Source organism: Ranitomeya variabilis, chromosome 4 (assembly GCF_051348905.1).
Source record: "Ranitomeya variabilis isolate aRanVar5 chromosome 4, aRanVar5.hap1, whole genome shotgun sequence".
Taxonomy (NCBI): domain Eukaryota; kingdom Metazoa; phylum Chordata; class Amphibia; order Anura; family Dendrobatidae; genus Ranitomeya; species Ranitomeya variabilis.
The window spans coordinates 253,112,114-253,134,238 of record NC_135235.1 but is presented as its reverse complement, the minus strand read 5'-3'; the positions used below and the strand labels follow the sequence as shown (position 1 = coordinate 253,134,238).

Here is a 22,125-nt window from a genome sequence, read left to right as displayed (position 1 = left end):
GGTTGTCAGGGGGTTCATGGTGACGTTCCTTTCATGTCAATATCCTCCTCCCCCTCTTCTGAAATTCCTGAGTTTTTGTCAGATTTCCAGGATGTATTCGATGAGCCCAAATCCAGTTCCCTTCCACAGCATAGGGACTGTGATTGTGCTATTGACTTGATTCCAGGCTGTAAGTTCCCTAAGGGCCGACTTTTCAACCTGTCTGTGCCAGAACATGCCGCCATGCGGAGTTATGTTAAGGAGTCTTTGGAGAAGGGGCATATTCGGCCATCTTCTTCACCATTGGGAGCAGGTTTTTTTTTTTGTTGCCAAGAAGGATGGCTCTTTGAGACCCTGTATTGATTATCGCCTCTTGAATAAGATCACGGTCAAATTCCAATACCCTTTGTCTTTGCTTTCTGATTTGTTTGCTAGGATTAAGGGGGCTAGTTGGTTTACTAAGATTGACCTTCGAGAGGCATATAATCTTGTTCTTATTAACCCCTTCCTGACATCTGACGTACTATCCCGTCGAGGTGGGGTGGGCCCGTATGACCACCGACGGGATAGTACGTCATCACCGATCAGCGGCGCTCACGGGGGGAGCGCGGCCGTTCGCGGCCGGGTGTCAGCTGCATATCGCAACTGACATCCGGCACTATGTGCCAGGAGCGGTCACGGACCGCCCCCGGCACATTAACCCCCGGCACACCGCGATCAAACATGATCGCGGTGTACCGGCGGTATAGGGAAGCATCGCGCAGGGAGGGGGCTCCCTGCGGGCTTCCCTGAGACCCCCGGAGCAACGCGATGTGATCGCGTTGCTCCAAGGGTCTCCTACCTCCCTCCTCGCCGCAGGTCCCGGATCCAAGATGGCCGCGGCATCCGGGTCCTGCAGGGAGGGAGGTGGCTTACCGAGTGCCTGCTCAGAGCAGACACTTGGTAAGCCTGCAGCCCTGCACAGCAGATCGCAGATCTGGCAGAGTGCTGTGCACACTGCCAGATCAATGATCTGTGATGTCCCCCCCTGGGACAAAGTAAAAAAGTTAAAAAAAAATTCCCCACATGTGTAAAAAAATAAATAAAAAAAATATCCTAAATAAAGAAAAAAAATATATATATTATTCCCATAAATACATTTCTTTTGCTAAATAAAATAAAAAAAAACAATAAAAGTACACATATTTAGTATCGCCGCGTCCGTAATGACCCAACCTATAAAACTGCCCCACTAGTTAACCCCTTCAGTAAACACCGTAAGAAAAAAAAAAAAAAAAACGAGGCAAAAAACAACGCTTTATTATCATACCGCCGAACATAAAGTGGAATAACACGCGATCAAAAAGACTGATATAAATAACCATGGTACCGCTGAAAACGTCATCTTGTCCCGCAAAAAACGAGCTGCCATACAGCATCATCAGCAAAAAAATAAAAAAGTTATAGTCCTGAGAATAAAGCGATACCAAAATAATTATTTTTTCTATAAAATAGTTTTTATCGTATAAAAGCGCCAAAACATAAAAAAAATGATATAAATGAGATATCGCTGTAATCGTACTGACCCGACGAATAAAACTGCTTTATCAATTTTACCAAACGCGGAACGGTATAAACGCCTCCCCCAAAAGAAATTCATGAATAGCTGGTTTTTGATCACTCTGCCTCACAAAAATCGGAATAAAAAGCGATCAAAAAATGTCACGTGTCCGAAAATGTTACCAATAAAAACGTCAACTCGTCCCACAAAAAACAAGATCTCACATGACTCTGTGGACTCAAATATGGAAAAATTACAGCTCTCAAAATGTGGTAACGCAAAAAATATTTTTTGCAATGAAAAGCGTCTTTCAGTGTGTGACGGCTGCCAATCATAAAAATCCGCTAAAAAAACCCGCTATAAAAGTTAATCAAACCCCCCTTCATCACCCCCTTAGTTAGGGAAAAATTAAAAAATGTATTTATTTCCATTTTCCCATTAGGGTTAGGGCTAGCGTTAGGACTAGAGTTAGGACTAGAGTTAGGGCTAGGGTTAGAGCTAGGGTTAGGGTTAGGGTTAGGGCAAGGGTTAGGGCTAGGGTTGGGGCTAGGGTTAGGGCTAGGGTTGGGCTAGGGTTAGGGCTAGGGTTGGGGCTAGGGTTAGGGCTAGGGTTAGGGCTAGTGTTACGGCTAGTGTTAGGGCTAGTGATAGGGCTAGGGTTATTGCTCGGGTTAGGGCTAGGGTTAGGGCTAGGGTTGGGGCTAGGGTTGGGGCTACAGTTAGGGTTGGGGCTAAAGATAGGGTTAGGGTTTGGATTACATTTACGGTTGGGAATAGGGTTGGGTGTGTCTGGGTTAGAGGAGTGGTTAGGGTTACTGTTGGGATTAGGGTAATGGGTGTGTTTGGATTAGGGATTCAGTTATAATTGGGGGGTTTCCACTGTTTAGGCACATCAGGGGCTCTCCAAACGGGACATGGCATCCGATCTGAATTCCAGCCAATTCTGCGTTGAAAAAGGAAAACAGTGCTCCTTCCCTTCAGAGCTCTCCCATGTGCCCAAACAGGGGTTTACCTGTTATGACCCCAGTGGACAGGGTCTCAGAGATACATGTAAGTCTGCGAGATACAAAAATCCAGCTCATAGGGCAGTGGTAACTGGGTCGACCAAATATCTACTCCTAACGCCAACACTAGAAGTAGCCGGGGATCATGCCTACGGTGATTGCTAGATGACTCGCGCCAGCCGGAGAATCTAACTACCCCTAGGAGAAGAAAACAAAGACCTCTCTTGCCTCCAGAGAAAGGGACCCCAAAGCAAGATACAAGCCCCCCACAAATAATAACGGTGAGGTAAGAGGAAAAGACAAACACAGAAATGAACCAGGTTCAGCAAAGAGAGGCCAGCTTACTAATAGCAGAAAAAAGCAAGATAACTTATTTGGTCAACAAAAACCCTATAAAAATCCACGCTGGAGATTCAAGAACCCCCGAACCGTCTAACGGTCCGGGGGGAGAACACCAGCCCCCTAGAGCTTCCAGCAAAGGTCAGGATACAGATTGGAACAAGCTGGACAAAAATACAAAACAAAACAAAAGCAAAAAGCAAGGAAGCAGACTTAGCTTTAACAAGCAGGAACCAGGATCAGTAGTCTAGAGCACAACAGATTAGCTCTGATTTCAACGATGCCAGGCATTGAACTGAAGGTCCAGGGAGCTTATATAGCAACGCCCCTGAACTAACGGCCCAGGTGAGCATATAGGAGAAGACAGAAGCTCCAGTGTCAAATCACTAATGACCACTAGAGGGAACAAAACGCAAATTCACAACAGTACCCCCCCCCCTTAGTGAGGGGTCACCGAACCCTCACCACGACCACCAGGGCGATCAGGATGAGCGGCGTGAAAGGCACGAACTAAATCGGCCGCATGAACATCAGAGGCGACCACCCAGGAATTATCTTCCTGACCATAGCCCTTCCACTTGACCAGGTACTGAAGCCTCCGCCTGGAGAGACGAGAATCCAAGATCTTCTCCACCACGTACTCCAACTCGCCCTCAACCAGCACCGGAGCAGGAGGCTCAGCAGAAGGAACTACAGGCACAACGTACCGCCGCAACAAGGACCTATGAAACACGTTGTGGATAGCAAACGACACAGGAAGATCCAGACGAAAGGATACAGGATTAAGGATTTCCAATATCTTGTAAGGACCAATAAAACGAGGTTTAAATTTGGGAGAGGAAACCTTCATAGGAACAAAGCGGGAAGAAAGCCACACCAAATCCCCAACACGTAGTCGGGGACCCACACCGCGGCGGCGGTTGGCAAAGCGCTGAGCCCTCTCCTGTGACAACTTCAAGTTGTCCACCACAAGATTCCAGATCCGCTGCAACCTATCCACCACAGAATCCACCCCAGGACAGTCAGAAGGTTCCACATGACCCGAAGAAAAACGAGGGTGGAAACCAGAGTTGCAGAAAAACGGCGAAACCAAAGTGGCGGAACTAGCCCGATTATTAAGGGCAAACTCAGCCAACGGCAAGAAAGTCACCCAATCGTCCTGATCAGCAGAGACAAAACACCTCAAATAAGCCTCCAAAGTCTGATTAGTTCGCTCCGTCTGTCCATTAGTCTGAGGATGGAAAGCAGACGAAAACGACAAATCAATGCCCATCCTACTACAAAAGGATCGCCAGAATCTGGAAACGAACTGGGATCCTCTGTCTGACACAATATTCTCAGGGATGCCGTGCAAACGAACCACGTTCTGGAAAAACACAGGAACCAGATCGGAAGAGGAAGGCAGCTTAGGCAAAGGAACCAAATGGACCATCTTGGAGAAGCGATCACATATCACCCAGATAACAGACATGCCTTGAGACACCGGAAGATCAGAAATGAAATCCATGGAGATATGTGTCCAAGGTCTCTTAGGGACAGGCAAGGGCAAGAGCAACCCGCTGGCACGAGAACAGCAAGGCTTAGCTCGAGCACAAGTCCCACAGGACTGTACAAATGACCGCACATCCCTTGACAAGGAAGGCCACCAAAAGGATCTGGCCACCAGATCTCTGGTGCCAAAAATTCCTGGGTGACCTGCCAACACCGAGGAATGAACCTCGGAAATGACTCTGCTGGTCCACTTATCAGGCACAAACAGTCGGTCAGGTGGACAAGAATCAGGCCTATCAGCCTGAAATCTCTGCAACACACGTCGCAGATCTGGAGAAATAGCTGACAAGATAACTCCATCCTTAAGAATACCAACAGGCTCAGCGACTCCAGGAGCATCAGGCACAAAGCTCCTGGAAAGAGCATCGGCCTTCACATTCTTTGAACCTGGTAAATACGAGACAACGAAGTCAAAACGGGAGAAAAACAATGACCAGCGGGCCTGTCTAGGATTCAGGCGTTTAGCAGACTCGAGATACATCAGATTTTTGTGATCAGTCAAGACCACCACACGATGCTTAGCACCCTCGAGCCAATGACGCCACTCCTCAAATGCCCATTTCATGGCCAACAACTCCCGATTGCCCACATCATAATTTCGCTCAGCAGGCGAAAACTTCCTAGAGAAAAAGGCACAAGGTCTCATAACAGAGCAACCAGGGCCTCTCTGCGACAAAACGGCCCCTGCTCCAATCTCTGAAGCATCCACCTCAACCTGAAAAGGAAGCGAGACATCAGGCTGGCACAAAACAGGCGCCGAAGTAAACCGACGTTTCAACTCCTGGAAAGCCTCCACGGCAGCAGGAGCCCAATTAGCCACATCGGAGCCCTTCTTGGTCATATCCGTCAAAGGTTTCACAATGCTAGAAAAATTAGCGATAAAACGACGGTAGAAGTTAGCGAAACCTAAGAACTTCTGAAGACTCTTAACTGACGAGGGCTGAGTCCAATCAAGAATAGCTCGGACCTTGACTGGGTCCATCTCCACAGCAGAAGGGGAAAAAATGAACCCCAAAAAGGGAACCTTCTGTACACCAAAAAGACACTTTGAGCCCTTGACAAACAAAGAATTTTCACGCAAAATTTTAAAGACCATCCTGACCTGCTCCACATGCGAGTCCCAATTATCAGAAAAAAACAGAATATCATCTAGATAAACGATCAAAAATTTATCCAGATAGTTCCGGAAAATGTCATGCATAAAGGACTGAAAAACTGAAGGGGCATTAGAGAGCCCAAAAGGCATCACCAAGTACTCAAAATGACCTTCGGGCGTATTGAATGCGGTTTTCCATTCATCACCTTGCTTAATGCGCACAAGGTTGTACGCACCACGAAGGTCTATCTTGGTGAACCACTTGGCACCTTTAATCCGGGCAAACAAGTCAGACAACAGCGGCAAAGGATACTGAAATTTGACAGTGATCTTATTTAAAAGCCGATAGTCAATACAAGGCCTCAAAGATCCGTCCTTTTTAGCCACAAAAAAGAATCCCGCACCAAGAGGGGAAGAAGACGGACGGATGTGTCCTTTCTCCAGAGACTCCTTGATATATGAACGCATAGCGGTATGTTCAGGTACCGACAGATTAAACAGTCTTCCCTTAGGAAATTTACTTCCTGGAATCAAATCTATTGCACAGTCACATTCCCTATGAGGAGGCAATGCACTGGACCTGGACTCGCTAAAGACATCCTGATAATCAGACAAATACTCCGGAACTTCCGAAGGCGTAGAAGAAGCAATAGACACAGGCAGGGAATCCTCATGAATACCACGACAGCCCCAACTAGACACTGACATAGCCTTCCAGTCCAGGACTGGATTATGGGTCTGTAACCATGGCAGCCCTAAAACAACCACATCATGCATTTTATGCAAAACAAGAAAACGTATCACCTCGCGGTGTTCAGGAGTCATGCACATGGTAACCTGTGTCCAATACTGCGGTTTATTTTCTGCTAATGGCGTAGCATCAATACCCCTAAGAGGTATAGGATTTTCTAATGGTTCAAGAATGAAACCACAGCGCTTAGCAAATGAGAGATCCATAAGACTCAGGGCAGCACCTGAATCTACAAACGCCATGACAGGATAAGATGACAGTGAGCAAATCAAAGTTACAGACAGAATAAACTTAGGATGCAAATTACCAACGGTGACAGGACTAACAACCTTAGAAAGACGCTTAGAGCATGCTGAGATAACATGTGCAGAATCACCACAGTAGTAGCACAAGCCATTCTGGCGTCTATGAATTTTCCTCTCATTTCTAGTCAGGATTCTATCACATTGCATCAAATCAGGTGTCCGTTCAGACAACACCATGAGGGAATTTGCGGTTTTTCTATCACATTGCATCAAATCAGGTGTCTGTTCAGACAACACCATGAGGGAATTTGCGGTTTTGCGCTCCCGCAACCGCCGGTCAATTTGAATAGCCAGAGACATGGTATCATTCAGACCTGTTGGAATGGGAAAACCCACCATAACATTCTTAATGGCTTCAGAAAGGCCATTTCTAAAATTAGCAGCCAGTGCACACTCGTTCCAATGTGTCAGCACGGACCATTTCCGAAATTTTTGGCAATACACTTCAGCCTCGTCCTGGCCCTGAGACATAGCCAGCAAGGCTTTTTCTGCCTGAATCTCAAGATTGGGTTCCTCATAAAGTAAACCGAGCGCCAGAAAAAAACGCATCAATATCAGCCAATGCCGGATCTCCTGGCGCCAACGAAAAAGCCCAATCTTGAGGGTCACCCCGTAAGAATGAAATAACAATTTTTACTTGTTGAGCAGAGTCTCCAGACGAACAGGGTCTCAGGGACAAAAACAATTTACAATTATTCCTGAAATTCCTAAACTTAAATCGGTCTCCTGAAAACGGTTCAGGAATCGGTATCTTGGGTTCAGACCTAGGATTTCTGATAACATAATCTTGTATACCCTGCACACGAGCAGCAAGCTGGTCCACACTTGTAATCAAGGTCTGGACATTCATGTCTGCAGCAAGCTTAAGCCACTCTGAGGTAAAGGGGAAAAGGAAAAAAAAAAAAAAAAATGAGAGAGGGAAAAAAAAACTCAAAATTTTCTTTCTTATAATCCCACTTCTGCAATGCATTAAACATTTAATACTGGCCTGGCATACTGTTATGACCCCAGTGGACAGGGTCTCAGAGATACATGTAAGTCTGCGAGATACAAAAATCCAGCTCATAGGGCAGTGGTAACTGGGTCGACCAAATATCTACTCCTAACGCCAACACTAGAAGTAGCCGGGGATCATGCCTACGGTGATCGCTAGATGACTCGCGCCAGCCGGAGAATCTAACTACCCCTAGGAGAAGAAAACAAAGACCTCTCTTGCCTCCAGAGAAAGGGACCCCAAAGCAAGATACAAGCCCCCCACAAATAATAACGGTGAGGTAAGAGGAAAAGACAAACACAGAAATGAACCAGGTTCAGCAAAGAGAGGCCAGCTTACTAATAGCAGAAAAAAGCAAGATAACTTATTTGGTCAACAAAAACCCTATAAAAATCCACGCTGGAGATTCAAGAACCCCCGAACCGTCTAACGGTCCGGGGGGAGAACACCAGCCCCCTAGAGCTTCCAGCAAAGGTCAGGATACAGATTGGAACAAGCTGGACAAAAATACAAAACAAAACAAAAGCAAAAAGCAAGGAAGCAGACTTAGCTTTAACAAGCAGGAACCAGGATCAGTAGTCTAGAGCACAACAGATTAGCTCTGATTTCAACGATGCCAGGCATTGAACTGAAGGTCCAGGGAGCTTATATAGCAACGCCCCTGAACTAACGGCCCAGGTGAGCATATAGGAGAAGACAGAAGCTCCAGTGTCAAATCACTAATGACCACTAGAGGGAGCAAAACGCAAATTCACAACATTTACCCCAACATATGGGGTATCAGCGTACTCAGGACAAATTGGACATCATCTTTTGGGGTCCAAGTTCTCCTGCTACCCTTGGGAAAATACAAAACTGGGGGCCAAAAAATAAGTTTTGTGGGAAAAAAAGGATTTTTTATTTTCACGGCTCTGCGTTGTAAACTGTAGTGAAACACTTGGGGTTCAAAGTTCTCACAACTTTGCTAATTTTTATCGCCGTTTCATTGCCAACTTCTCCAGTGTGGTTAAACCCCTGACCGATTTGAAGAAGAAAGGCGCTGATGTGACGAATTGGTCCTCTGCGGCTGTTTATGCCTTTCAGGAGCTTAAACGCCGATTTACTTCTGTGTTGTGAATTTGGATTCTGGGCTCCCCCGGTGGCTACTGGTGGAATTGAACTGGTGTCTTCATCTTCTCTGTTCACCTGTTCCCATCAAGATGTGGGAGTCGCTATATAACCTTGCTTCTCTGTTAGTTGCTTGCCGGTCAACAATGTTATCAGAAGCCTCTCTGTGCTTGTTCCTGCTCCTAGACAACTACTAGATAAGTTGGACTCTTGTCCATGTTTGTTTTTGCATTTTTGTCCAGTTCACAGCTGTAGTTTTGTTACTGTGTCTGGAAAGCTCTTGTGAACAGGAATTGCCACTCTGGTGTTATGAGTTAATGCCAGAGTTTTAAAGTAATTTCTGGATGGTGTTTTGATAGGGTTTTCAGCTGACCATGAAAGTGTCCTTTCTGTCTTCTGCTATCTAGTAAGTGGACCTCAAATTTGCTAAACCTATTTTCATACTACGTTTGTTATTTCATCTTAATTCACCGCCAATACATGTGGGGGGCCTCTGTCTCCTTTCGGGGTATTTCTCTAGAGGTGAGCTAGGACTAATATTTTCCTCTGCTAGCATTATTTAGTCCTCCGGCTGGCGCTGGGCATCTAGGGATAAAACGTAGGAATGCTACCCGGCCACTGCTAGTTGTGCGGTAGGTTTAGTTCATGGTCAGCTCAGTTCCCATCTTCCAAGAGCTAGTTCCTATATATGCTGATGCTATGTTCTCTTGCCATTGAGATCATGACAGTTTGACCGGCCCACTAAAGGGTTAAAATCCTTGGCTGAGAAAGGAGAGAAATAAGAAGTCTGCTGAGATTTTTTTTTTTTTCCTCTTGAGTGTGCTCTTAATTGGACCTCTTGCCAGTCTGTCTATGCTGCAGCCTTTGTTTTTTTTTTTTTCTCTTTCTCTGCTTCTAATCTTTGAATGGCTCTGTGTCCACCTGTTTGTAATGGATCTTCAGAGTGTAACTGCAGGTTTGAATAATCTCGCCACGAAGGTACAACATTTGCAAGATTTTGTTTGTCATGCACCTGTATCTGAGCCGAGAATTCCTTTGCCGGAATTTTTCTCGGGGAATAGATCTGGGTTTCAGAATTTTCGAAATAATTGCAAATTATTTTTGTCCCTGAAATCTCGCTCTGCCGGAGACCCTGCACAGCAGGTCAGGATTGTGATTTCCTTGCTCCGGGGCGACCCTCAAGACTGGGCTTTTTCATTGACACCAGGGGATCCTGCGTTGCTCAATGTGGATGCGTTTTTTCTGGCCTTGGGGTTGCTTTATGACGAACCTCATTTGGAGCTTCAGGCAGAAAAAACTTTGATGTCCCTTTCTCAGGGGCAAGATGAAGCTGAAATTTACTGCCAAAGATTCCGTAAATGGTCTGTGCTTACTCAGTGGAATGAGTGCGCCCTGGCGGCGACTTTCAGAGAGGGTCTCTCTGATGCCATTAAGGATGTTATGGTGGGGTTCCCTGTGCCTGCGGGTCTGAATGAGTCCATGACAATGGCTATTCAGATCGATAGGCGTTTGCGGGAGCGCAAACCAGTGCACCATCTGGCGGTGTCCACTGAGAAGACGCCAGAGAGTATGCAGTGTGATAGAATTCTGTCCAGAAGCGAGCGGCAGAATTTTAGACGGAAAAACGGGTTGTGTTTCTATTGTGGTGATTCTACTCATGTTATATCAGCATGCTCTAAGCGCACTAAAAAGCTTGATAAATCTGTTTCTGTTTGCACTTTACAGTCTAAGTTTATTCTATCTGTGACCCTGATTTGCTCTTTGTCATCTATTACCACGGACGCCTATGTCGACTCAGGCGCCGCTTTGAGTCTTATGGATTGTTCCTTTGCCAAACGCTGTGGGTATGATTTAGAGCCTTTGGAGACTCCTATTCCTCTGAAGGGGATTGACTCCACCCCATTGGCTAATAATAAACCACAATACTGGACACAAGTAACTATGCGTATTAATCCAGATCACCAGGAGATTATTCGCTTTCTGGTGCTGTATAATCTACATGATGATTTGGTGCTAGGATTGCCATGGCTGCAATCTCACAACCCAGTCCTTGACTGGAGAGCTATGTCTGTGTTGAGCTGGGGATGTAAGGGGGTTCATGGGGATGTACCTTTGGTTTCCATTTCATCATCTATTCCCTCTGAAATTCCTGAGTTCCTGTCTGACTATCGTGACGTCTTTGAAGAACCCAAGCTTGGTTCGTTACCTCCGCACCGAGAGTGCGATTGTGCCATAGATTTAATCCCGGGTAGTAAATACCCAAAGGGTCGTTTATTTAATCTGTCTGTGCCTGAACATGCTGCTATGCGAGAATATATAAAGGAGTCCTTGGAAAAGGGACATATTCGTCCATCGTCATCTCCCTTAGGAGCCGGTTTTTTCTTTGTGTCAAAAAAAGACGGCTCTTTGAGACCATGTATTGATTATCGGCTTTTGAATAAAATCACTGTTAAATATCAATACCCATTGCCGTTGCTGACTGATTTGTTTGCTCGCATAAAGGGGGCCAAGTGGTTCTCTAAGATTGACCTTCGTGGGGCGTATAATTTGGTGCGAATCAGGCGGGGGGATGAGTGGAAAACCGCATTTAATACGCCCGAGGGCCACTTTGAGTATTTGGTGATGCCTTTTGGTCTTTCAAATGCTCCGTCAGTTTTCCAGTCCTTTATGCATGATATTTTTCGCGATTATTTGGATAAATTTATGATTGTGTATCTGGATGATATTCTGATTTTTTCGGATGACTGGGACTCTCATGTCCAGCAAGTCAGGAGGGTTTTTCAGGTTTTGCGGTCTAATTCTTTGTGTGTGAAGGGTTCTAAGTGTGTTTTTGGGGTACAGAGGATTTCCTTTTTGGGATATATTTTTTCTCCCTCTTCCATTGAAATGGATCCTGTCAAGGTTCAAGCTATTTGTGATTGGACGCAGCCCTCTTCTCTTAAGAGTCTTCAGAAATTTTTGGGCTTTGCTAACTTTTATCGTCGATTTATTGCTGGTTTTTCGGATATTGCTAAGCCATTGACCGATTTGACTAAGAAGGGTGCTGATGTTGCTGATTGGTCCCCTGATGCTGTGGAGGCCTTTCGGGAGCTTAAGCGCCGTTTTTCCTCTGCCCCTGTGTTGCGTCAGCCTGATGTTGCTCTTCCTTTTCAGGTTGAGGTCGACGCTTCTGAGATCGGAGCTGGGGCAGTGTTGTCGCAGAAAAGTTCCGACTGCTCCGTGATGAGGCCTTGTGCCTTCTTTTCCCGTAAATTTTCGCCCGCTGAGCGGAATTATGATGTTGGGAATCGGGAGCTTTTGGCCATGAAGTGGGCTTTTGAGGAGTGGCGCCATTGGCTTGAGGGGGCCAGACATCAGGTGGTGGTATTGACTGACCACAAAAATTTGATTTATCTTGAGACCGCCAGGCGCCTGAATCCTAGACAGGCGCGCTGGTCATTATTTTTCTCTCGGTTTAATTTTGTGGTGTCATACCTACCGGGTTCTAAGAATGTTAAGGCGGATGCCCTTTCTAGGAGTTTTGAACCTGACTCGCCTGGTAACTCTGAGCCCACAGGTATCCTTAAGGATGGAGTGATATTGTCAGCCGTTTCTCCAGACCTGCGGCGGGCCTTGCAGGAGTTTCAGGCGGATAGACCGGATCGTTGCCCACCTGATAAACTGTTTGTTCCTGATGATTGGACCAGTAGAGTCATCTCTGAGGTTCATTCTTCTGCGTTGGCAGGTCATCCTGGAATTTTTGGTACCAGGGATTTGGTGGCAAGGTCCTTCTGGTGGCCTTCCCTGTCACGAGATGTGCGAGGCTTTGTGCAGTCTTGTGACGTTTGTGCTCGGGCCAAGCCTTGTTGTTCTCGGGCTAGTGGATTATTGTTGCCCTTGCCTATTCCTAAGAGGCCTTGGACGCACATCTCGATGGATTTTATTTCAGATCTGCCTGTTTCTCAGAAGATGTCTGTCATCTGGGTGGTGTGTGACCGTTTCTCTAAGATGGTCCATTTGGTTCCCCTGCCCAAGTTGCCTTCTTCTTCCGAGTTGGTTCCTCTGTTTTTTCAAAATGTTGTTCGTTTGCATGGTATTCCTGAGAATATCGTTTCTGACAGAGGAACCCAATTTGTGTCTAGATTTTGGCGGGCATTCTGTGCTAGGATGGGCATAGATTTATCTTTTTCGTCCGCTTTCCATCCTCAGACTAATGGCCAGACCGAGCGGACTAATCAGACCCTGGAGACATATCTGAGGTGTTTTGTGTCTGCTGACCAGGATGATTGGGTTGCTTTTTTGCCATTGGCGGAGTTCGCTCTCAATAATCGGGCCAGCTCTGCCACTTTGGTGTCCCCGTTTTTCTGTAATTCGGGGTTTCATCCTCGATTTTCCTCTGGTCAGGTGGAATCTTCGGATTGTCCTGGAGTGGATGCTGTGGTGGAGAGATTGCATCAGATCTGGGGGCAGGTGGTGGACAATTTGAAGTTGTCCCAGGAGAAGACTCAGCTTTTTGCCAACCGCCACCGTCGTGTTGGTCCTCGGCTTTGTGTTGGGGATTTGGTGTGGTTGTCTTCTCGTTTTGTCCCTATGAGGGTCTCTTCTCCTAAGTTTAAGCCTCGGTTCATCGGCCCGTATAAGATATTGGAGATTCTTAACCCTGTTTCTTTCCGTTTGGACCTCCCTGCATCCTTTTCTATTCATAACGTTTTTCATCGGTCATTATTGCGCAGGTATGAGGTACCGGTTGTGCCTTCCGTTGAGCCTCCTGCTCCGGTGTTGGTTGAGGGTGAGTTGGAGTACGTTGTGGAGAAAATCTTAGACTCCCGTGTTTCCAGACGGAGACTCCAGTATCTGGTCAAGTGGAAGGGATACGGCCAGGAGGATAATTCTTGGGTGAATGCATCTGATGTTCATGCCTCTGATCTGGTTCGTGCCTTTCATAGGGCCCATCCTGATCGCCCTGGTGGTTCTAGTGAGGGTTCGGTGCCCCCTCCTTGAGGGGGGGGTACTGTTGTGAATTTGGATTCTGGGCTCCCCCGGTGGCTACTGGTGGAATTGAACTGGTGTCTTCATCTTCTCTGTTCACCTGTTCCCATCAAGATGTGGGAGTCGCTATATAACCTTGCTTCTCTGTTAGTTGCTTGCCGGTCAACAATGTTATCAGAAGCCTCTCTGTGCTTGTTCCTGCTCCTAGACAACTACTAGATAAGTTGGACTCTTGTCCATGTTTGTTTTTGCATTTTTGTCCAGTTCACAGCTGTAGTTTTGTTACTGTGTCTGGAAAGCTCTTGTGAACAGGAATTGCCACTCTGGTGTTATGAGTTAATGCCAGAGTTTTAAAGTAATTTCTGGATGGTGTTTTGATAGGGTTTTCAGCTGACCATGAAAGTGTCCTTTCTGTCTTCTGCTATCTAGTAAGTGGACCTCAAATTTGCTAAACCTATTTTCATACTACGTTTGTTATTTCATCTTAATTCACCGCCAATACATGTGGGGGGCCTCTGTCTCCTTTCGGGGTATTTCTCTAGAGGTGAGCTAGGACTAATATTTTCCTCTGCTAGCATTATTTAGTCCTCCGGCTGGCGCTGGGCATCTAGGGATAAAACGTAGGAATGCTACCCGGCCACTGCTAGTTGTGCGGTAGGTTTAGTTCATGGTCAGCTCAGTTCCCATCTTCCAAGAGCTAGTTCCTATATATGCTGATGCTATGTTCTCTTGCCATTGAGATCATGACACTTCTGCCCCTGTGTTGCGTCAGCCGGATGTTTCTCTTCCTTTTCAGGTTGAGGTTGACGCTTCTGAGATTGGGGCAGGGGCCGTTTTGTCTCAGAGGAATTCTGATGGTTCCTTGATGAAACCGTGTGCCTTCTTTTCTCAAAAGTTTTCGCCTGCGGAACGCAATTATGATGTCGGCAATCGTGAGTTGTTGGCTATGAAGTGGGCATTTGAGGAGTGGCGACATTGGCTTGAGGGGGCCAAGCACCGTATTGTGGTCTTGACCGATCATAAGAATCTGATTTACCTCGAGTCTGCCAAACGGCTGAATCCTAGACAGGCCCGATGGTCCCTGTTTTTCTCCCGTTTTAATTTTGTGGTCTCGTATCTTCCGGGTTCTAAGAATGTTAAGGCTGATGCCCTCTCTAGGAGCTTTTTGCCTGATTCCCCTGGGGTCCTTGAGCCGGTCGGCATTCTTTAGGAAGGGGTGATTCTTTCTGCCATCTCCCCTGATTTGCGACGGGTTCTTCAGGAGTTTCAGGCTGATAAACCTGGCCGCTGTCCAGTGGGGAAACTGTTTGTTCCTGACAGATGGACTAGTAAAGTGATTTCGGAGGTTCATTTTTCTGTGTTGGCTGGCCATCCTGGGATTTTTGGTACCAGAGATTTGGTTGGTAGGTCCTTTTGGTGGCCTTCTTTGTCACGGGATGTGCGTTCTTTTGTGCAGTCCTGTGGGACTTGTGCGCAGGCCAAGCCTTGCTGCTCCCGCGCTAGTGGGTTGCTTTTGCCTTTGCCGGTCCCTGAGAGGCCTTGGACGCATATTTCTATGGATTTTATTTCAGATCTTCCGGTTTCCCAGAGGATGTCGGTTATCTGGGTGGTTTGTGACCGGTTTTCTAAGATGGTTCACTTGGTACCTTTGTCTAAATTGCCTTCCTCTTCTGATTTGGTTCCGTTGTTTTTTCAGCATGTGGTTCGTTTGCATGGCATTCCGGAGAATACTGTGTCCGATAGAGGTTCCCAGTTTGTTTCTAGGTTTTGGCGGGCCTTTTGTGCTAGGCTGGGCATTGATTTGTCTTTTTGTTCTGCATTTCACCCTCAGACAAATGGCCAAACTGAGCGAACTAACCAGACTTTGGAAACTTATTTGAGATGCTTTGTGTCTGCTGATCAGGATGATTGGGTGGCTTTCTTGCCATTGGCCGAGTTTGCCCTTAATAATCGGGCTAGTTCTGCTACCTTGGTTTCACCTTTCTTTTGTAATTCTGGTTTTCATCCTCGTTTTTCTTCGGGGCAGGTTGAGCCTTCTGATTGTCCTGGGGTGGACTCTGTGGTTGACAGGTTGCAGCAAATTTGGGCTCATGTTGTGGACAATTTGGTGTTGTCTCAGGAGGAGGCTCAGCGTTTTGCTAACCGTCGTCGGTGTGTGGGTTCCCGGCTTCGGGTTGGGGATTTGGTCTGGTTGTCTTCCCGTCATGTTCCTATGAAGGTTTCTTCCCCTAAGTTCAAGCCTCGGTTTATTGGTCCTTATAGGATTTCTGAGATTATCAATCCAGTGTCTTTTCGTTTGGCCCTTCCAGCCTCTTTTTCCATCCATAATGTTTTTCATAGATCTTTGTGGCGGAAATATGTGGTGCCCGTTGTTCCCTCTGTTGATCCTCCTGCCCCAGTGTTGATTGATGGGGAGTTGGAGTATGTGGTTGAGAAGATTTTGGATTCTCGTTTTTCGAGGCGGAAGCTTCAGTATCTTGTCAAATGGAAGGGTTATGGCCAGGAGGATAATTCTTGGGTTGTTGCCTCCGATGTTCATGCTGACGATTTGGTTCGTGCCTTTCATTTGGCTCGTCCTGATCGGCCTGGGGGCTCTGGTGAGGGTTCGGTGACCCCTCCTCAAGAGGGGGGTACTGTTGTGAATTCTGCTCTTGGGCTCCCTCTGGTGGTTATAAGTGGTAGTGCTGCTGTCTTTGGATCGCAGCATTCATCAGGTGTGTCCACTTATTGCAATTCTGACTGGGCTATTTAGTCTTGCTTGACCCTTTAGTCAGTGCCAGTTGTCCATTGTTCCTGGAGGATTCACATCTCTGCCTGGTCTCTCCTGCTTTGCTGTTCATTTCTACAAAGATAAGTTCTGGCCTTGTTTTTTGCAGTCCACATGCTGTGGGACTTATTGTTCAGTTCTTTTTCATGTTTTGTCTTGTCCAGCTTGGTCTGTATAAGGATTTGTTCAGCCAAGCTGGTATCTCTGGAGATGCAGATATACCCTCCATATCTTTAGTTAGATGTGGAGATTTTGTATTTTCTGTGGTGGATATTTTTAGTGTGTTAATACTGACCGCATAGTACTCTGTCCTATCCTTTCTATTTAGCTAGAAGCGGCCTCCTTTGCTAAATCCTGATTTCAGTCTGCGTATGTTATTTCCCTCTCCTCTCACAGTCAATATTTGTGGGGGGCTGTCTATCCTTTGGGGATTTTCTCTGAGGCAAGATAGTTTTCCCTTTTCTATCTCTAGGGGTATTTAGTCCTCCGGCTGTGTCGAGATGTCTAGGGAGTGTTAGGTACATTCCACGGCTACTTCTAGTTGCGGTGTTAAGTTCAGGGTCTGCGGTCAGTACAGGTACCACCTTCTCCAGAGTACGTCTCATGCTGCTCCTAGGCCACCAGATCATAACAGAGCAGTTTCTCTAGGGCTGGAGCGCCACTCTACTTCCACCCTGCGGGACGCTGACGCCTGATGCGGAGCAGTTTCTCTAGGGCTGGAGTGCCACTTTACTTCCACCCGGTGGGATGCTGACGCCTGATGCAGAGCAGTATCTCTAGGGCTGGAGAGCCACTTTACTTCCACCCGGTGGGATGCTGAAGCCTGATGTGGAGCAGTTTCTCTAGGGCTGGAGTGCCACTTTACTACCACCCTGCGGGACGCTGCCGTCTGATGCGGAGCAGTTTCTCTAGGGCTGGAGTGCCACTTTACTACCACCCTGTGGGGCGCTGACGCCTGATGCGGAGCAGTTTCTCTAGGGCTGGAGAGCCACTTTACTTCCACCCTGCGGGACGCTGACGCCTGATGCGGAGATGTTTGCTCTCCTCTAAGGCATCTCTGACCGGTTCAGACTGCAGATCTGGAAACATCAGAGCTGAGAATCTTCTGGCAACTCCATCTTCTCGAATGACTAATTGCTCCGCATGGAGTCCGGCAGTGACTTGTGCATTTTTAATTACGCAGGTAGAGAAGCAATAAAGAACATTACTTGCAGGAGCTAATCAATTAAAGACAAATCAATGCATCTCGTTATGCAAATTTTATATATGAACCACAAGACACAAATGTCAGCACGGTGCATCTGTGAGGTGCTGGGAGAGGACGGTGATTAGTGACAAGCGCCAGGTTAATTTATGCAGAAGGCGATGACTATTCCTGAATCCATTAATTCCTGGCCTTAGGCGTCCCAGCTCTCCCATGTGCCAGCTTTCATGTCCTGGTAGATGGGACAACATGCCGTGCGTTTCCACGCCACCTGCAATCACTGAATGCTCCGTGTAATGGGGCGCTGCCCTCCGCCTGGCCTTCAGTTGTTCTGTCTGTACTGGCCCGATTATGGCGCTTTTCCTGTACACGGGGAGGTAGCGGATGATGGAGGCCTATATGGTGGCATATACGAGGTTTGCACAGGAGTTCAGATGTCTGGGATTCACATTGGTTACTATCCGATATCTCACAGACATCACAGTCTTTTTCGCTTTTCACACCCTTTATTTTTTTCTGCCTCTTCCACCTGATATTACGGAGGCTGCTCTGCATAATTACCTTGTGAGCCACTCCCCCTTGTAAAGACCAAATTAGGACAAAAAAAAAGACCCCCATCTCTGGAACTATATTTGGGGTTAAAAAAAAAATAAAGTAGAAAAGTGGGAATAAAATAAGAGCAAACCCTGGAGACGTCTGTGCTGGTGACCGGGCCTCTGTAATAGGGACTTGTTTCCCCGTGTTTTACCCCCTTATAAAAGGCGCCACACACAATACAGATCTCGCTGCTCCGCGCCGCATGGTGTGAACAGGATACTGTTTCATTAAGCATATTTGCTGGTAACATCTGTGCGCTTTGGTGAAGCCCCCCAGCGACCATCCTGAACAAGCACAAATTATTAATAAACACGTGAAACCCCATTATACACAGAATAAACAGCTGGATGTGATAGGATGGACCCCGAGTAGGAGCAGCTCCATGTCGGAGTGAATATTTATGAACATTGTGCATGAAATCATTAAGCTATGACCATTACCCATGTTGTATCAGTGCAGCCTCCCCCACACGCTCCATCTACCACCATGACGCCTCGGAGTGGCAGAGCATGACAGGTACATGCAGCCCTGTGCACCGACAGATGGTGGGACAACTGTATGACAGCCCTACATGTGCACCGCAGCAACCATTTTGTCGCTCGCCTTCTGCGCGTTTGACACTTACTGCTCTAATAATTTCATCTTAATCTTCATCTCTCCTGAACCACCAGATTTTACTGATCGGACTGGAAGTGTTGCCAATCATAAAATCAGAGCTGCAGAGAGTGGAGGCCATCATGTCTCCCATCTAGTCGAGGAATACGCCAGATACAATGTCTCCACTGCAACAAAACGGCTACAAAAGAGCCACCCCACCCTAAAACTACGGAGCGGGTGAGAATGAAGGTGTCAGCCTGGAAAACTGCACCCCAATTGGAGACGGACTCACTGCTTCCACCCATCAACAAGCAATTCCAAACCGTCCTGAAAATTAGACCCCAAAATGGAGAGGGGTCACGAGTACATGGAAAGACACACATGGAGGACATAATGGTTACCGTCCTGGTAGAGTAAGAAAAATCCCCCAACAGTCACTGAAATAACCTGAAACTGACCAATGTTCTATATACATTTACTAAATGTCAGTCATGAGAATCAGACTTTACTCGTGAGTTTTGGCTCAACAGAAAAAGAAACTGAGGAAAAAAATGATGTTTCCTTTACTTAATATTTTAAGGCGACCACTGCACTCAAATAATTTCTGTGCCTTTCGGTGAGACCTCTGCCCCTGTCCACATGTATTTTGGCCACTTCTCATGGGCAGACGGCTCCTTGTGTCTCAGGTCTGGAGGCGCTTTCTCCAGACTGAAGGTCTCAGTTCCGTCCTCAGTTGTTCAGGTTTAGATGAGGGTCATAGAAGCCTCTTTAGAAGACTCCAATGCTCCTCTTGTTGGAGGAGCCATGACCCACCGCTCAGGGCAAGCTGACACTCGGCAGCACATTTCGCTGCAGAATGCCTTGATAGACTTGAGATTTCATTGTACCCTGCACAGATTCAGGCCTTCCTGTGTCAGATGCTGCAAAGCCCCCCAGAACATCTGCGAGCTCCTCCATGTGTCACAGCAGGTGAAATGTTCTCATCTTTGAATCATGTTTGCGTCTGTGAACATAGAGCTGATGTGACGCCAAAAAGCTCCAGTTTTGTCTCCTCGCTTTTTATGATTTGCAGTCAGCAATTGTTTCCTTCTCGGTCATCTTCTATGAAGTCCACTTTGGCCTTGACAGTATCAGATTGTGTGAGCTTACACTGATGGACCTGGACCTTGGAGTTCACCTCTCAGCTCTTTGGAAGTTGTCCTGGCTCTTTGCTTACCATTCGTTTCAACAGTCTCCAGTTTTCCTTTTGCAGCCTCATCCAGAGAGGTTGGCCACAGTCCCATAGACCTTACACGTTGAGTAACATGTGAAGCTGTTGTAACAGGAATATCCGACTCTTTGGAGACGTCTTATAGCCTTTAACATGTTTGTCTATAATTGTCTTTCTAATCTCCTGAGACAGTGCTCTCCTTAGCTTTGTATGCTCCATGTTCGGAGTGGTACACACCATGATCCCAAACAGCACAGTGACTACTTTTCACCCTGTAAATAAGCGACTGACTGATACAAGTCTGTAGACACCTGTGATTAATTACAGGACGCTCCTCAGTTTCACATGTCCCAATTGTCAAATGTTCAATGTTTTCTAGGGGATCACTTTTGTCTAGATTATTTTCATTACTTTTTTTTATCTATTGAACAATTCTCAAGCAAAGTTTGATTCTCATTATTGAGATTCAGTAAATTAAAATTGTAAATTACATTTGTCATTTTCAGGTTATTTCAGAGACTGATGTGGGATGTTGTTACTTTACCAGATGGTATCAACAATTTTGTCCATGTGTGTAGGGAGAGGCTATGGGAGCAGAAAAGGAGCATCGTAGCATCCAAGGACGTCTCTTTTCTTCTCCATGTCTGACGTTATTCACAAAATAATTAATTCTTCTTATGGAAAATCACATTATTTTCATGCTCCGACAGATGCTGGAGGATGTAATTTGTTGATAAGATTAATCTGATATGTAAGAAATTGTGATTAATATCTGCAGTTTATTTATATTCATTCTTCATTTTTACTACTTAATAGAAGCCATAAAAAACACATAGACCTCTGAGACGACAACCTTTCAGCACAGCTCGCCTGTGTGTATTTATGAATTGTAAGGGAAATGGAAATCGGACTCCGATATGTGAGATGAGGGGTGGTCTACTAGGTGGGACTGGGATTTGGAGACCTGATCCGATAGCCAAGGATTTCCCACAGTATCATCGCTATCATTATCAGATCGGGTGCAATCATCGTCCAATTTACCACTTCTGGAGCAGTCTTGGTATAAGGCTTCAATCGGACATATTGGTGTTTTCTTTTTCGTATGTGAGAAAAAAAGACGTACCACTTTCTATCAGTGTTTTGCCTCAGATTTTGGTCCATGTGTTCCTTTTCTCCATTAGTGTTTTGTCTTTTTTTATTCTTTGCTTACAAGAAAAACTGAGTTTTCCTAGTTCATATTAGCAAACAGTCAGTAAGAAAGAGACAGCACCAGTATACAACGAGGATGCCATCAGCACGCGGGCTACACGAGGATGCCATCAGCACGCGGGCTACAATGAGGATGCCATCAGCACGCGGGTGTCATGCCGTTCTGTCTGTTTCTGGTTTTCAGCATGACAATGCATAAGTTTGCTTTAACCCTTTACTCTTTTCCCCCTAATTTGAGCTGGGATACTGTTGGCTGTTACCTGGATGGAGCCTTCGCAGTTCCCTGCTCTGCTGCGCAGCTGTACATGGTGGTTAGGTATTTTCTGTAGGACCATCCGCATTTGCGGTCCCTGGTTGCTGCTGTGAAGCTGTCTGCGGGTTGTGAGGTCATTTGCAGCTGGTGCATGACTTTCCACGTGGGTCAGTGCATGCAGTTTCAGTCAGGTGCCCTGAGCCTCAGATCCCGCACTGATTGTGCTGAAATGGTTTCTGTTTGTGCTTAGGGCGTGCGCGGCCACACCTCCCCTGCTTTTATCAGGGTTAGGGTGTGTACTTGAAATGCTGTCCCCAGCCAATTGCTGAGGGGCAGCTCCTATATAAAGTTCCCCTGCCCTATGGGCGGGGTTGAGCTGCTCACAAAGCTCTTGAACTTTGCTATGTGTGTTTGTGTTCCTGCACCTCTCCTGTCTATGTTTTGGTACCAAAGTCCTTGCCTTGATTCCTGTTTTGTCCTGTTCTGGCGCCTGTCCTGGAGGCGGTATATCCAGGCCCGAATCCTTGATCCTGTACCTGTCATGTACCTGAACATGTCTGAACTGTGTCTGCTGTGATTATGTTCCTGGAATCCCTCTGCATCTGGAGCCTCACTCCCAGTGACTTTGAGTCTCTTGAAACCGGTGTTTCTGCT

At 46.5% G+C, this 22,125-nt stretch overlaps 1 protein-coding gene across 19 annotated transcripts in view; it reads right to left on the bottom strand.

Moving 5' to 3' along the window:
- ROBO3 (roundabout guidance receptor 3) overlaps positions 1–22,125 on the bottom strand; it is a 552,219-nt gene that overhangs the window by 217,665 nt on the left and 312,429 nt on the right. The gene's annotated exons all lie outside the window — the stretch shown is intronic.